Consider the following 17,370-nt stretch of genomic DNA (forward strand, 5'->3'; position numbering starts at 1 on the left):
AAGTGAACCTTGATATGTCATATCAGACCTGGGAAGGTGTGGCAGGTGTCTTTCTCTTCTTTGATGCCATCTGAAAAGAATTAGATCAAACAACAGAGTTAAAATAGGGTTATTCAACAAAAACAGAAAAATAAAACTGAAAATAGGACTAGGCTCTTAGCGCAGCATGCTGGGCTTAGCGCACCTTATGCAAATTTACTCATGGGCTAAGCGCGACAGACATGCGCTTAGCCTGAAGACACAGTGAAAAATCATGTTTTTCACGCTGAGGAACGTATTTATAATCTGCAAATCTCGCTTAGTGAACTTGTCTCACTAAGCAAGAGTTCACTTTTCTCACTTAGCGTGCAAATTCTCACTCAGTGAAACTTCCTCTACACTATGGCTCGCTCAACGGGCCAATTCTCGCTAAGCGTAATTCCCTCTTGGGTTGGAATTGTGCTTAGCGCGCCCTTCTCTCTTAGCGAGACATCAGAAGTTGTTGTTTTCAAAATCCCAATGGTTATACTTTGTAACAATGCCTTAGGAAGCTCTACACAAAATTTGAAGATAATCCAACGGTTAACGAATCTGGGATCGTGATTTTACTGAAATAGGTTTAGGCAAAATTTAAAATCTAATAATTTCAACTTAACTCAACAAAACTCCACATAACCCAACATCCACTTCAAGAAATTCACACATGACTAATTCAAGCCATACCTCAACTCATTCAAGTCAACCATATAATCAAATAACATGATAAATACAATTAAACATCGATTTATAACTAGTAATATTTCAGGGTGTTACACCTAGGTCATATATTACAATAGACGAAGCATTATTCACAAAAACCTATAACAATAGGATAGGAAGGACAATATTTGCAAGACTACTAGCAACTGGCAAACTATTATTGGAAAAAATAATTATCACATTTAGTAAAATATTGTCTTCAAAGGGGTACATGCATCACGTGTGTTTTCCACTAGTTATAAAAAAATCACATGTAATTAAGCATGCACACATTTTTCATAATATTTTATTTCATTTTACTTATATATCAAGTTTTTTCTTCTTCAACTTTTATATCATTAGAAAAATGAAGAAAAAATATCATGATTCTCTCACCAATTGTAAAGTTTCACAAGTATCATTTCTTCATGTCAAACAAGTGTTGATTTTGAGTTACTGTTCACTTTTGGCAAGTTCACCGGATCGCACAAGTAGTATAAAATGGTAAGAACCGAGTATCGAACTCTCGGGGAACTTGTGTTACTTGGTAAGCTATTTCAGTAAATAGGTGTCTGGTGCAAAAATCTAAGAGTGAATATTAACAGGTATGTAAACTATCTATGCAAAAAGGAAAATCACACGAGAGAAATGGTGTGTAAAAACAAGTAGAAAACATGTTGGTCTTCCAAATAGGTGTCTGATGCTAAAAGGATATTTTCTATCTAACAATGCTCATGTGTTTCTATGGTGTCTCCTGAGATGCTAAACCCCAATTCCTCATGATAGTTTAGCCTAATCCTGATCAAGCATCATCCTCAGATTCCTCTTGTTGGACTAAACTCAACCAAGACTGCATTAAGACAAACATACTACAACTAGATTATCGCACCTAGATTCCTTGTGATAGTACGACAACTTAGCCCTGTTTTATCAAGGTTATCAGAATCAGACCAGTTTCCACTGTTGAATGACCCTAACAAAGCATGCATCTATGTGATCAAGGTAAAAGCATACTAGAATGAAAAGTTGATAGCACAGAGAACACACAAAACATCATTAAATAGATAGAAAGATATTTACATCAAGTACTTACAAGGAAGATCCAACAGAGGATTTTAGCTTTCCATAACCAGGAAGCCTTCTTTACAACAAAGAGAAGAACAAGATGAAAGATTGCAAAAATACAAGTGGTGAGGATGTCTCCTTCACCTCTAGGATCTCACAACCACTCACAAACTCATCTCAAGCTCTCAGAATGGCTTTCGCTTCAAACTCTGGTCTCTGCAGATCTTCACGCAGCAAAATCTCCCAAAACTCTCTGGAACTTGGACCTTTCTCTCTCTAGAATCACTAGACATGTAAAGCTTTAGCTCTCAGCCCAAACTCCCTTCACAAAATCTGATTTCAGGCTTAAATAGGTGGCCTTGTTCGTGCTTGTGCACTTAGTGGAATTCTGAACCGTTTAGTGCACATTAGTGAATTTCGACTTAGCGCATGCCTTTCTCGCTCAGCGGATGGACTGAAGTGGTGCACTCACAGTGTAAGATCACACTCTCACCGATTATTACTCATAGCTAGTCGTTCACTCACAGTGTAAGATCACACTCTCACCGATTTTGGTTCAAGCTTTTCTTTCTCAATCAATCTGTCTACTGACTAACAATTCTAATTGCAAGTTCACATTCTTGTTCTTTCTTTGTCTAACATACACACTTGTTCAAAATCATGAAAAGGAACACAAACTCCATCACAATCATGCTTTCAATCCAAAATCAAACCATATACCAATTTTCACAAAAAGATAAAAGTGCTTCACTGCCATATCATTAAAAACCAAGTTAAATTGTTCAAAATGCTTTAGGATGAGCAAATCAACTAATCATAAATAAAACTAGCAGTGTATATAAACATAAAAGAGATATTGTACTAAAACCATAATTAAAATAATAATAAACCAAAAAGCAAAATGGTGTCATCGGGAATCAAAATTCCTGTGACTAGTCCTGGGTGTCCTGTGTCTGAACATCCTCCTCATCTATCAGATGAAATACTGGAGTGGTTGGAGGAGAAGTGTCCATAGCTAGGATTGGTGTAGTCGGGTCCTCTGGCATCTCTAGAAGAGGAGTGGAGGGGTCTGCTGCAGGCTAAGGTGAGGGTAGGTTCACCACTGGTGCAGAAGGCTCTGAAGTAGCCTCAAGGGATCGCTCAGGTGTGGCAGCAGCTACCTATGTCTCCTCGACCTTTTCTCCTATAATAAATGGCTCTGGATGGTTGCCTCAAATGACTCATCCTCCACATGCTGAGGTACCTGGACTGTGGGACCTTCATCTTCCCTGCGAAAAGAAGATTGAGTTCCGAGCTAGGCTACCAACTCAGTGAACTGCTCCACTGAAGGAATAGATCCTGGAGGCGCCACCACCTGTAAGCTCTATAATAGAATAATCTGCCCCTGATAGATGTTTTGAAGCATGGCTTCAAGATGCTGAAAATCTGCAGAAGCTGGGACAGAAGGAGCTACTGAGATACGTGCTGGAATATGAGCTGTAGATGTGGAAGGAGGCTCAGCTGGCCTCGTCCTTGCCCACTTGGCCCCTCTGATAGAAACTGTTAGATCATCAGGATTCCAACAGTTTTTCCTAATATAGGCCAAGTTGATGACCGACCTTAGGCGCTCGAAAACCAAGCTGTCAGAATTAACCTCTCTGGCCTTACACAGGGCAGTGATCAAAGCAGGGAACCGAAGTCTAGAAGAGTTAGACTGGGCTATAGATGTGATCTGGCCAAAGATAAAGGCTCCTACATTCATGTCCATTTGAGAGACTAGGCCAAAGATCAGCCTAGCTCTATCTACTATGAGGTCTGAGGTGTGTAAAGTAGGAGCCAAGTTGGAATATGAGAGAATACTCCACACCTGAGCAAGAGTCATCAAATCTTTCCTGAGAATCTTCCCAGGATGGCCCTCAGAGTTCAAAACAAACCCTTGGCCTAATATACATAAGGCAACCTCAATCTCTTTATAATCTGTGGGCAACCTGTAGTATCTGGAATATGCTGGTAAAGTCTCGCCCTCAGCTAATATCACAGGCGTCTCCAAGAATGTGTTGAGGTTGTCTGCATCAATCTTTACCAGGTGGCCTCTGACTCTGACTTGCTTTGGTGAAAGGTCTTCAGAGCTGTAAAGGTTGGCATAAAACTCCTTCAGTAAAGCTAAGTCTATATTGTTGTCAACTAAATTGGTGAGGCGTTTATGGATGTTACACCTCTCTAATTCAGCCTTAAACTTTTCCAGCTCAGTGTGGCATATTTCCACCTTCCTCTCAGGTAATATATGTCTTCCTAAAACATTATCCATGTATCGATTCCAGGCCTCAAAGGAGTGAAATATCCTTGTATCATATTGTGTTGTGGGCCTTGTACCAATACTCTTTCTTTTTCTAGAAGCCATCTACAGATAAAGGTATCAAACAATTAATCAGGACACAATTTATTAAAAATAAAAACTAAAAAATAAAATTGAAAAAGACACTGGCCGCTTAGCGAGATATGACTCGATATGACTCGCTTAGTTGGCCTTCACAAAAAACACACTACTGCTTAGCGACACGTGGGGCCGCTTAGTGGAAGTTGCAAAAATTTAGCTTCTGCAGAATTGGCTTAGCTGGAAAGTGTCCGCTAAGCTGAACATCTGCCGCAAGGATATGCGCTAAGCACCTCAAAGGCTGCGCTTAGCGGCACCAACAATTCAAAAATTTCACTAAGTATTGGGAGCTAAGCGAGCAAACTCGCTTAGCTCAGCGGATGCTGCAACGAATTGTGCTTGGCCCAGGAAAGTTCAGCTTAGTGCGCGGCTATCAACAAAAAAATTGTCTAAGTTACCTGGGCTTAGCAATTCAGCCTCGCTTAGCCATAGGTAGTTCAGCAAGAGGATGAGTGTTTATCCTCAAAGAATGAACTCGCTTAGCACAGCAGGCGAGCTTAGCGAGTTCTTCAGAGAATGCCTATATACAATGAGTACTGATGAACTTGCTTAGCGAGTTCATCACGTTTTCTAGAAAACATAGTTCATTTTCTTGCACTTTTCAAGCCTCTAAAAGGCATATCAAACATGCAATGTGTGCAACATACTCAATACAGTATACATGCATATATAGTCCTAATCTTAAACTAATTCTAACAAAACATTAAAACCCTAAAAATCTATAACTACAAGTGCAGTCTTCTACCCTAAAGTTTAGACAAGAAAAAGAGAAAACAAAACAAGGAACTTACTTGGATGGTAAATGGTTATTGCTTGGAAGTTGATAATGCAAAAAGAAAGCACAGATGCAAATTGTGCAAAATTTTGGAGAGAGAGAATGCAGAGACGAAGTTTCCGAAATCTGGCAAGTATGAGTGTAACTGTCATTACACTCACTTAAGCAGTTTTCGACACTCTCGCTTAGCGGACCACTGTGCTAAGCGAGCCAGAGAGACGTTTGGTTTCTCAATAAAGCGTCATGTGATGATAGCTCTGACAAGCTTTTCTTTATGGGTTGATGGGTTCTGTCTCATAGAATGGCATGATCATTGGCTGACATGTTCTCGATTAGCTCAATTGCTTCTTCTGGGGTCTTCAGTTTTATCTTTCCCCTTAAAGAAGCATCTAGCAGTTGCTTGGTTTGTGGTCTCAACCCATCTATAAACATATTCAATTGAATTGGCTCAGAAAACCCATGGGTGGGAGTTCTTCTCAATAAACCTCTGAACCTCTCCAATGCTTCACTCAGAGATTCTTCAGGGAACTGATGAAATAAAGAGATTGCAGCTTTCCCTTCCGCAGTTTTGGACTCTGGGAAGTATTTCTTTAAGAACTTTTCAACAACTTCTTCCCAAGTTTTCAGACTGTTACCCTTAAATGAGTGAAGCCACCTTTTGGTCTCTCCTGCCAATGAGAATGAGAATAGGCTGAGTCCAATAGCTTCATCTGGCACACCAGAAATCTTAACAGTGTTGCATATTTCAATGAATGTTGCCAAATGTGCATAAGGGTCTTCATTAGGTAATCCTTGGAATAAATTCCCCTGTATTAAATGAATTAAAGAATGCGGGTAGTTGATGTTGTGAGCTTGCACTTCAGGACGTGCAATGCTAGTAAAGAATTGTGGTACTGAGCTGCTTGAATAATCCTTAAGGGTGATCTTCTGGTGATGCTCGTCTGCCATGCTAGCGGTTTTAAGCAATTGAGTAGCGGATTCCCTTGATGATCGTGAATCAGGTGATAATGAATTAGAAAAATGAGTTTCTTCCTCAAGAATGGATGCAACTGTCCTGTCTTGCAGAAGTTTCCTTCTCCTCTCGGCCATGTTCCTTCTCAATGTAGCTTCAATTTCTAAGTCCAAAGGAACTAAATTGCCTATGGGAGATCTATGCATATAAAATACTAACAGACACAATGGTTATCCAATCCAATAAGAAAAGACAAATATGAATTAAGAACAAATAAAAAGAAGTTCCTCGACAACGGCGCCTAAAACTTGTTCGCTTCCGGCAAGTGCACCGGATCGCACAAGTAGTATAAAACGGTAAGAACCAAGTATCGGACTCTCGGGGAACTTGTGTTACTTGGTAAGCTATTTCAGTGAATAGGTGTCTGGTGCAAAAATCTAAGTGTGAATATGAACACGCATGAAAACTATCTATGCAAAAAGGAAAATCATGCGAGAGAAATGGTGTGTAAAAACAAGTAGAAAACGCGTTGGTCTTCCAAATAAGTGTATGATGCTAAAAGGATATTTTTTATCTAACAATACTCATGTGTTCCTATGGTGTCTCCTGAGATGCTAAACCCCAATTCCTCATGATAGTTTAGCCTAATCCTGATCAAGCATCATCCTCAGATTCCTCTTGTTGGACTAAACTCAATTAGGACTGCATTAAGACAAACATACTACAACTAGATTATCGCACCCTGATTCATCGTGATAGTATGACAGCTTAGCCCTGTTTTATCAAGGTTATCAGAATTTGACTAGTTTCCACTATTGAATGACCCTAACAAAGCATGCATCTATGTGATCAAGGTAAAAGCATACTAGAATGAAAAGCTGATAGCACAGAGAACACACAAAACATCATTAAATAGATAGAAAGATATTTACATCAAGTACTTATAAGGAAGATCCAACTGAGGATTTTAGCTTTCCATAACCATGAAGCCTCCTTTACAACAAAGAGAAGAACAAGATGAAAGATTGCAAAAATACAAGTGGTGAGGATGTCTCCTTCACCTCTAGGATCTCACAACCACTCACAAACTCATCTCAAGCTCTCAGAACGGCTTCCGCTTCAAACTTTGGTCTTTGCAGATCTTCACATAGCAAAATCTCTCAAAAATCTCTGGAACTTGGACCTTTCTCTCTCTAGAATCACTAGACATGCAAAGCTTTAGCTCTCAGCCCAAACTCCTTTCACAAAATCTGATTTCATGCTTAAATAGGTGGCCTTGTTCGTGCTCGTGCGCTTAGCACAATTCTGAACAGCTTAGCGCACATTAGTGAATTTCGGCTTAGAGCATGCCTTTCTCGCTCAGCGGATGGACTGAACCGGTGCACTTAGTGAGAAGAAGCGGTCCGCTTAGCGAACCTGTACAGCTCATCTTCTTCCATATTCTTCCTCGCGCTTAGCCAATGGGTGTTGCGCTTAGCGGACGCTCGCTAAGCTAGCAGATTGGCTTAGCGAGAAGGTGAAAAATAGCACTTCAAAACTTGCCGAATTAACCTGAAATTGAGAGAAAATGATTATTAAACACACAAAACAGAATTACTAAGTATTTATTACCTATCTTTAACTAAAAGAACTTATAACACTACAAAGTAACCATAAATTGGAGGAGTTTGATACAATTTACACAAGTTTTATACACAAAAGTTAGTCGTATTCATCGACTAACAATTACCAAGTTGTGGTTTCCATGAGAACATTATATTTATAATATATATTTTTATTCTTAGAAAATGGGATAAAGATCATTGTTAGTTGTCATACCCTAATTTCGTCTGGGGATTATTATTTGATGATATACAACCTTTGATTGGCCGCTTCGAGACACTTGGCGTCCTTGGTTGCACAATGAATGAAGTCCCGAGGCATGTCAAAAATCAAAAGGAAGCAGGCTTGCGCAATCCGTGAAATTCTGTAATGTGGCGGAAATCGAAAAGAGGTATTTTTGCGCAATCCGTGAGTTTCCGTAACTTCTTCGAAAGCTAAAAAAGAGTAAATACATAATCCGTAAGGATTCGTAACCTTGTGGAAGGAAAATAAGTATCCTTACGAAATTCGTAAAGTTTCGTAACGTTACGGAAAAAGAATTACCAAAAAAAGGTAAGAGGGGTGTATTTAGTAAAATGGGAGGTGGCCACCACACCCCCCATTTTGTTGAAAAATGGGATTCCGGGGCTTCCGGGACACCCGTAATGCTTCCGTAAAATTCCCATAACCCTAAATAAGCATATTAACTTAATACGGGTGAGACGAAATTGAAAAAAAGAAGAAAATCAAGTCCTATATGCTTCCGTAACTTTTCCGTAAATTATGAAAGAAGGGGGTGAACTTATCAAAATTGGGGGATGCAAATAGCGATTTCGAAATTTTGAATTGGGCCTTTAGAATGTTTTTTGAAGCTGGGTTGCTTCTGGAGGAAGTAACCCAGCTCGCCTGGGCGAGCTGGGCGGCAACCTCCTCCCCCTTTTTCCTATAAATAGGCTGAAGGGGGTTGTTCTAAGCATCCCGGATGCTCCTGGTGAGGTATTTCAGCTGTTTTGGGTGAAAAAAATTGTTTCCGTGAAGAAAATCCAAGCTGAGGTGCTTCCGTAATGCTTCCGAGATGTTTCCGTAAGCAAATCCGTGAAGGTTTTCCTCCGTTATTCACCGTTCTTCATCCGTTCTTCGTTCTTCAACGGGTAAGTTTCCAAACCGAGCTTTTCAATTCATTCTATGTACCCGTGGTGGTCCACATTTTGTTTCATGTATTTTTATTCTCATTTTCATTCGCTTTCTATACCCCCTTTTGACATGCTTAAGCCATTTATTTAAAGTCATTTCTCGCTTAATCTAAAAATAAAATAAATTTCCACCGATCGTTTGAAATGTATCATCCGTTAATTTCGGCTAAAATGAATTCTGACCGTTCGGTCGTGCCGTAACCACATTGGAAATAAAAAAAGAGGTAAAATAATAATATAATAATCAAAAAATACCTTTTAGTAAAATAAAAGCGAAAGATCAATCAGACATTTTCTCTTTGAGATTTCTCATTTTTAATTGAATTGACTAATTAACTAAAGTGAAACTAAGGCTAAAATCAACTCGCCTAGTCAAGCTCGTCCACAAAAATAGGGTTTTGAAAGTTTATCATTTCAGTTTCTTACCAAGTAAAATGGATCATTTTTAAGGTCCAACTCCTTAAAATGATCACCTTTCAAGTAAAAAGAATCACTTGATTCATGCTTAAGAAAGAACTACGTAGGTCTGATTTCCTCTCCAAAGGAGGGTACGTAGGAGCAAAAGCCCCGCTTTTGTCGACCTCAAAAAAATAAAAAGAACTAAAAGTTAAGGTAACACAATTTCCACAATTCTAAAAAATAGGCTGTTGTCCTTCGAGACAAACGTAAGAGGTGCTAATACCTTCCTCAAGCGTAAATACAACTCCCGAACTTAGAATTTTCATTTTGACCGGTTTCCTTCGGTTTTTCCGACGTTTTCCACAAATAAACGTTGGTGGCGACTCCGCGCATCGTTCCTCCCTTGGAAAGCGCACCCGTGAGCCTCGCCCTCGCTCGCCCGCGAAGGGCACGTTGTGACATTAGTCGATGAATACGACTAATTTTTGTGTATAAAACCTGTGTATATTGTATCAAACTTTCCCAATTTATGGTTGTTTTGTAATACTATAAGTACTTTTTGTTAACTATGGGTAATAGATAATTTATACTTTTGTTTTGTGCTTTTAATAATCAATTTCTCTCAATTTCAGGTTAAATAGGCAACTTTAGCAAAGTGTTGTTTTTCACTATTTCACTAAGCCAAGCTGCTGGCTTAGCGAGAATTCACTAAGCACAACCTTCAGTGGCTAAGCGCGAGGAAGAATCCAGAAGAAGATGAGTTGTCAAGTTCGCTAAGCGCACCGCTCCAGGTCATCAAGCGCACCGCTTCATCTCATCCGCTAAGCGAAACAAGTGCGCTAAGCCAAAATCCACTTATGCACGCTAAGCGATCCAGATTTGCGCTAAGCGCACGAGCACGAACAAGGTCACCTATTTAAGCCTGAAATCATATTTGCAAAGGGAGTTTGGCACTTTTCTTGAGAAGCTCTGCATGCATGAAGGTTCTAGAGAGAGAAAGGTCCAAGTTCCAGAAAGTTTTGAGAGATTTTGCTGTGTGAAGATCTGCAGAGACACGAGTTCGATGCATAAGCCGTTTTGAGAGCTTGAGATGAGTTTGTGAGTGATTGTGAGATCCTAGAGGTGAAGGAGACATCGTCACCACTTGTGTTTTTGTAGTCTTTCATCTTGTTCTTCTCTTTGTTGTAAAGGAAGTTTCCAGATTATGGAAAGCTAAATCCTCTGTTGGATCATCCCTATAGGTACCTGATGTAAATATATTTCTATCTATGTAATGATGTTTTGTGTGTTCTTTATGCTATCTACTTTTCATTCCAGTGTGCTTTTACCTTGATCACATAGATGCATGCTTTGTTAGGGTCATTAAACAGTGGAAACTGGTCTGATTCTAAAGTCCTTGATAGTACAGGACTAAGTTGTTGTGCTATCATGAGGAATCGGGGTACAAGAACTTAGTTGTGTATGTGTGTCTTAATGCGGTCTTGGTTGAGTTTAGTCTTACAAGAGGAATCTGCGGATGAGGCTTGATCAGGACTAGGCTAGGCTACCATGAGGAATCGGGGTGTAGCAGTCCAGGAGACAACATAGGAATGCATGAGCATTGTTAAATAGAGAACATCCTTTTTAGCATCAGGAACCTATAAGGAAGACCAACACATTCTCTACTTGTTTTTACACAGTATTTCTCTTGCGTGATTTTCTTTCTTTTTGCCTAGATTGTTTAAATACCTGTTCAGAACCACAGTCATATTTTCATACCAGACGCCTATTTATCAAAATAGCTTGCCAGATAACACAAGTTCCCCGAGAGTTCGATACTCGGTTCTTACCTTTTTATACTACTTGTGCGATCCGGTACACTTGTCGGTTGCGAACAATCATCCAGTGAATCAACTATATATTTTCAGCAAGATTAAAAGTAAATTTCCAATCTATCAGTGGCTAGGTCACGGTGCATGATAACTAGTTTGAAGAAATGATATAACATCATCCTCCATCTCCTCATACTAATGAAATGTATACAGCAAAATAAGGTACTTCAGTCATCTGTTTTGACATAATCACTCAAAAGCATGCAATCAGCTTAACCAGGGTCATAATAAGTTGTTCCCATTCACTTGAGAATGCAAAGTTGGTCATTCATAATTTGGTAGCATTGCTCAATTCATGCAATAGCCTCATTTGGATAATAGTTTAGGTGGTTACTTACTTTGGATTTAATTTACTGCTTCTTTCTTGTTCTAGTGCTATGGAAGGATTATAATAAATAAAAAATAAAAAATAAAATGTTTTCTTATACAACCCGATCAAAACTCAGTACATCTGGTCATCTACTTTAGATTAGAAACTATGCAGCATGGCACAACCTTGACATATAAAAGAACTCTCCTTCCCATATGATTTTCATGGTTATACCAAGCATCCAATTTGTTCTCCATTATTCGATAAGTTGGAAACAAAACATATCAATTTATCATTCCACATTTCTAAAAATCAACAAGACACCTAAAATTCCTAATCTTTTTTCAACAAATAGTAATCAATTTCAAATTAGTTAAACACGATGATTTATCATAAACAAGGGGAAAACAAGACATATGGGCAAAATGAAGACCAAATATGAATTCAAGATACAAAAATAATATTTACTAGCCCAAGGTGGAAAAATGGTCCAAATGCAGATGCAAACACTGTTGTAACCACTCCTTCCATAATCAAAAGTCGATGGAAACTAGAGAGTTTCTAGATTATGCCTCAATATTTTGTTTCTGTATTTTGAGCCATCAGATCACAAATAAAGTATAGCACTTTCAGATGCATTGCTCTTGGAGTATGCAAGAACCTCAGAAGGTCTCCAAGTCTCCAACAAATGCATAGACACTGACAAATCTTAATGAGAAAATAAAAATATTTAAAAATTAACAGTAGAATGGGACACATTGAATTTCGCAAGTTGTAATAAGCATTCTTAGCCAAAAAAACATTGAAATTTTGATTTGCAAGAATTAAATGAAAACCAAAAACTGTTGTATGTGACCAGAAAAAGAAATATTAAAAGAGAAAATACAAAGGGAAGAAGATCAGAATAGAAGACCAAGTTTTCATTTCACCGAGAAAGAACCTCGAATCTATTAAGAAGAGAATATAAAATATAACTTTGACTAGAAACAAAATCAAAGAGAGAAAAATAAAAATAAAATAAAGCTTGTAACAAGGAAAAAAATAAAGGAAACAGGAAACATCATGATTCATATAAGGAGTTCTCTGACCTTCCCCAATTCAATAGCGCTAGGATCCATTCCGATTCTAGTTGTATGGAACTCCCTAGTCATAAAATCCTTTCAGTATATGAATTTGTTTGCAAAATTTCCAGCAGAAACCAACTTCCGAAATATATAAGAGAAGGCTAAAGATATGTTGAGTTGCTCCTGCATAAAATTAGAACATAACAAGAAGTTGAAGCCTCAAGCTAGGAAGTAAGAAAAAATAATAATTCTGATCTAACGCAGAATAACTAACATACCATAATGTACTACATTACTTTCAAGGCTTCAATTACTCAATCAGGGTAAGTTAATAATAAGATAGATATATGACCAATATATATGTTTATAATACATCACTCTTATAAAAATATTAGCATTCAATATGCATGCATGATGACAATAAGGAGTTGAGAGAATAAGTAGTAAGGGGTTATGCAGAGTAATAGATCCAAGTAAAAAAAAGGCACCAAATTCACATATTATTTAGAGTCTTAAATTAAAGAAGACATGAAAAAGAAGAAAAATATCTTTTAAAAAATGCCAAGGGGGTATGCAAAGAGTTCGATTGTTAGCAGCCATTATATCAACACTAATTTTTTCAGAAGCAAAAGCAATAAAAATAGGTTCAGAAACAGAATCAACAAAGAATTTTTCTACATTATGGCAAAGTTTCAGCCCATTCTAAGATAGTAGCTTGTAAAATGACCAAAATGCCCCTATCACTAAAACTCATATTTAGAGCCAGAATTTGCCAATTTTAACCCAAACCAGACCCCAAAGGAGTTATTTTTGCTCAGAATAGGGGATAAACTTTGGACACCAAGATGTCCGCCCAAACTCTACAAGACAGTTTACTTCTACGACACATAGTACACTATACAATGCACAACACTACTACTTTGTTTTATACTCTGTTCTATTGTTGTGTTCTAATACTCAATGTAAAAGACTATACTACTCACACATATTCTACATAAAAACATTAACAAGACCAATGCAAAATTTTAAACAGTTAGTGTATGAAGAAAGATAATGTAGAATGTTGTAAAATGCAGAACATGCATAAATGTGTATATTTTTTTCCTTTTTCCAATAGACAGATGCAAACCTATACTACTATACTAATGTAAGTTATGAGTGAATCAAGGTTGGTACACAATGAATCGTATCCCTGGCAACGATGCTAGTTTTGATAACAACGGTCGAATCGCTCCAAAACCAATAAAAACTAGGGAATTCTATAGTGCAGGATTAACCTAGGTCGACTCAAAGATATAATTCATTTTGGTTCCTACTTCAATTAACTTATAAATAGCAGGGGGAATTTCAACAAATAGTTTGTAAATGAATGTAAAGGAATGCAAAACCACAAAATTAGAGATGAAGAAATAGAACAAAACAAAACAAAATACGAATCAAGTTTAATAGCATCAATCCAATTCACCAAACAAATGCAAATCAAATTATCACAGTTACTATGAATGATGTTCAGAGTGTGAAAGTTCAGTCAAATGCATTAGAGATAGTTCAATCGAATCAATCCCTAAATTGTTTGAGATCACAAATTAGGTTGAAAAATCATCCAAATAATCTGTGATTAACTTTCAAAATTAGGAAAGGAATCCATAACCTAATCCATTTTCAATACTAAGCATAACCATAATCATGAAAATCGAAAATAGGATTGAAGAAAAAGATGAACATTAACAAATATTAGAAATACTAAACCAGAACTCAAATCCATCTTTGCTTGGAGTGGATCCTTGGATTGATTAAGTTTTTAGTCTTCCATGATCATCACCAATGGAAAAGCCATGAAATTTGTGCAAGAGAAAGGAATAACAAAAGTGAAAAGAGGAAGAAGAATGAAGAACAATTGAGAGAGAAAGAGAGAAAAGAGTTTGATCCTAAAGTTTGCACAACAAGTAACTAAATTTGTTTTTACAAAATGAAGTAACTAACTAACTTCCACTAATATATATAGTTACTACTCAGAAGTAAGGGATGAGCCTTTATTAGACCCATCTAATCTACCTAGTTAAACTAATTATAGGGGTGTGTAGCTAAGCTCTAGCTTCTCTTCTCAAGGAGGTGAGCTTAGTTATTAGAGGGGTGCGTGTAGCTAAGCTCTAGCTTCTCAAGGAAACTTCTCAAGGAGGTGAGCTTAGTTTTTAGATGGGTGTGTGTAGCTAAGCTCTAGCTTCTCAAAGAAGCTTCTCAAGGAAGTTTTCTTAAGAAAGCTTCTCAAGGAAGCTACCTAGTCTATAAATTGTTGTAACTTTGATGAAGGAAAGTCTTATGAGATACACTTCAAAGTTCCACTTCTCTCCCTCTTTTATTCCTACAATTTCGTGCTCCCCCTTTCTCTCTTTCTTTTCCTCCATTAAAGCATCATCTTCAAGCTTCTTATCCAAGGTAATTCTTGGTGGTGAGGCTCCTTCTTCCTTGGCTTATTCCCTAGTGGATGGTGCCTCCCCTCTGCTCTTCTCCTTTGCCTTCCACTGCATCTCCATGGTGTAAAATCACCATTGAAGGACTTCATTGAAGCTCAAAGATCCAACCTCCATAGAAGCTCCACAAGCAAGCTTCCATTAGCATATTCTTTTAGGAAGGCCATGGCAATTTGATAGGAAGATCATTTACAATGGCCTAACTAATGAGATTACCCTCACCCATCTAGGCACTAAATTTTGTAGAAGCAAGCTTCATGATTGAATCAAGATTGATTCAAGGTGTTTCGATGATAACAAAGATGATGACAAAAAGCCCAAGAGAATGATTTCAAGATTGAGTCAAGAACAATTCAAGAATCAAGAGAAATTTGATTTCAGGATTCAAGAATCAAGTTTCAAGATTCAAGACTCAAGATTCAAGAATCAAGAGAAGACTCAATAAAGATAAGTACTAAAAAGTTTTTTAAAACATTGAGTAGCACATGAAGTTTTCACAAAAGCTTTTACCAAAGAGTTTTTACTCTCTGGTAATCGATTACCAATTTACTATAATCGATTACCAGTAGCAAAGTTTGTTTTGAAAAGCTTTCAAACTGAATTTACAACATTCCAATTAATTTCAAAATGGTGTAATCGATTACAAGATTTTGGTAATCGATTACTAATGTGTTTGAACGTTGAAATTCAAATTCAATTGTGAAGAGTCACATCCTTTCACAAAAATGCTTTGTGTAATCGATTACAATGATTTGGTAATCGATTACCAGTGATAAGTTTTGAATCAAAAGATGTAACTCTTCCAATGGTTTTCAAGTTTTTCTAAAGGTTATAACTCTTCTAATGGTTTTCTTGACCAGGCTTGAAGAGTCTATAAAAGCAAGACCTTGACTTGCATTTCTATAACTTTTAAGAACAATTATTACAATCCTTTACAACCTTTGAATCTCTTTAAGCATCTTCTTGAATTTCTTCTTCTTCTTCCTTTGCCAAAAGCTTCCTAAAGTTTTCTGGTTTTCCAAACCTTGAAAACAAAAGTGTGCTATTCATCTTTTTCATTCCCTTCTCCATTTGCCCAAAAGAATTTGCCAAGGACTAACCGCCTGAATTCTTTTTGTGTCTCTCTTCTCCCTTTTCCAAAAGAATGAAGGACTAACCGTCTGAATTCTTTTGTGTCTCCCTTCTCCTATCTCAAAGAATTCAAAATGACACAGTCTGAGAATTCTTTTGATTCTTCCCTTTCCCACAAACAAAATATTTCAAAGGACTAACCGCCTGAGAATTCTTTTGTTTCCCCCTTCACAAAGTTTCGAAGGACTAACCGCCTGAGAACTTTGTCTTAACACATTGGAGGGTACATTCTTTGTGGTACAAGTAAAGGGTACATCTATTGGGGTTATTGTGACTGAGAACAAGAAAGGGTACATCTCTTGTGGATCAGTTCTAGTGGAGGGTACATCCACTAGGTTGTTCAAAGAGAACAAGGGAGGGTACATCCCTTGTGGATCTTTGCTTGTAAAGGATTTTACAAGGTTGAAAAGAAATCTCAAGGACCGCAGGTCGCTTGGGGACTGGATGTAGGCACGGGTTGTTGCCGAACCAGTATAAAACTCTTGTGTTTGTCTTCTTCTTCCCTACACTCTTTAATTTCCGCTGTGCATTTTAATTATCGTTTTTACTTTTGGTTAAGTTTCGATTTCTGTTATTAACTTTCTTAACATTATAGTAAAAGTGTAAGAAGGGTAGATTTTTAATTAGTAAAGTTTCATTAATAATTAATTCTACCCCCCTTCTTAATTATTCTGAGGCCACTTGATCCAACAAATTTGTGTTGCATCTTCAAACACCTTCACAGGTAGCTAAGGAGAAACATACAATGAAGGACAAGAAGGATGAGGAAATGTTAGAAAAACAAAAGAAAAAAAAAGGATAGTAAGGCCTTAGCTCTAAAAGTCAAGGAGAATGAAAAAAAAGGGAAGGTATTCCTCTAAGAAAGTTGTAAAAAAGGAGAGTCATTTTGCAACAAAAGGAGATATTAAGAGAGCTCTTCTTCTTAAGCAATCTTTCTACCTTCTTCTTTCAAGGGAGATATCCCTTAGCACTGCCATAATTCCCCCACTAGAGATCATTCTCGAAAAGGTCCAAGAACTCTTATAGGAATTTGGTGATGTATTTCCCAAAGAGATAAATAGAACACCAAATAGACTTAGTCCCAGGAACAAGCCTTCGTAATAGGCCAGCTTATAGGACTAATCCTCAAGAGACCAAGGAGATTGAATCCCAAGTTAAGGAATTGTCGGAGAAGGGCTGGGTCCAAGAGAGCCTAAGTCCTTGTGTTGTGCTTGTGTTATTGGTGCCAAAGATAGATGGTAAATAGAGAATGAGTACAAATTGCAGGGTCATCAACAACATAGCTGTGAAGTATAGGTACCCCATTCCTAGGATTGATGATATGCTTGATGAGTTGCATGGTGCAAATATATTTTCCAAAATTGATCTTGAAAGTGGTTATCACCAAATAAGGATGAGAGAAGGTGATGAGTGGAAAATCGCTTTCAA

Source organism: Glycine soja, chromosome 6 (genome assembly GCF_004193775.1).
Source record: "Glycine soja cultivar W05 chromosome 6, ASM419377v2, whole genome shotgun sequence".
Lineage (NCBI taxonomy): Eukaryota > Viridiplantae > Streptophyta > Magnoliopsida > Fabales > Fabaceae > Glycine > Glycine soja.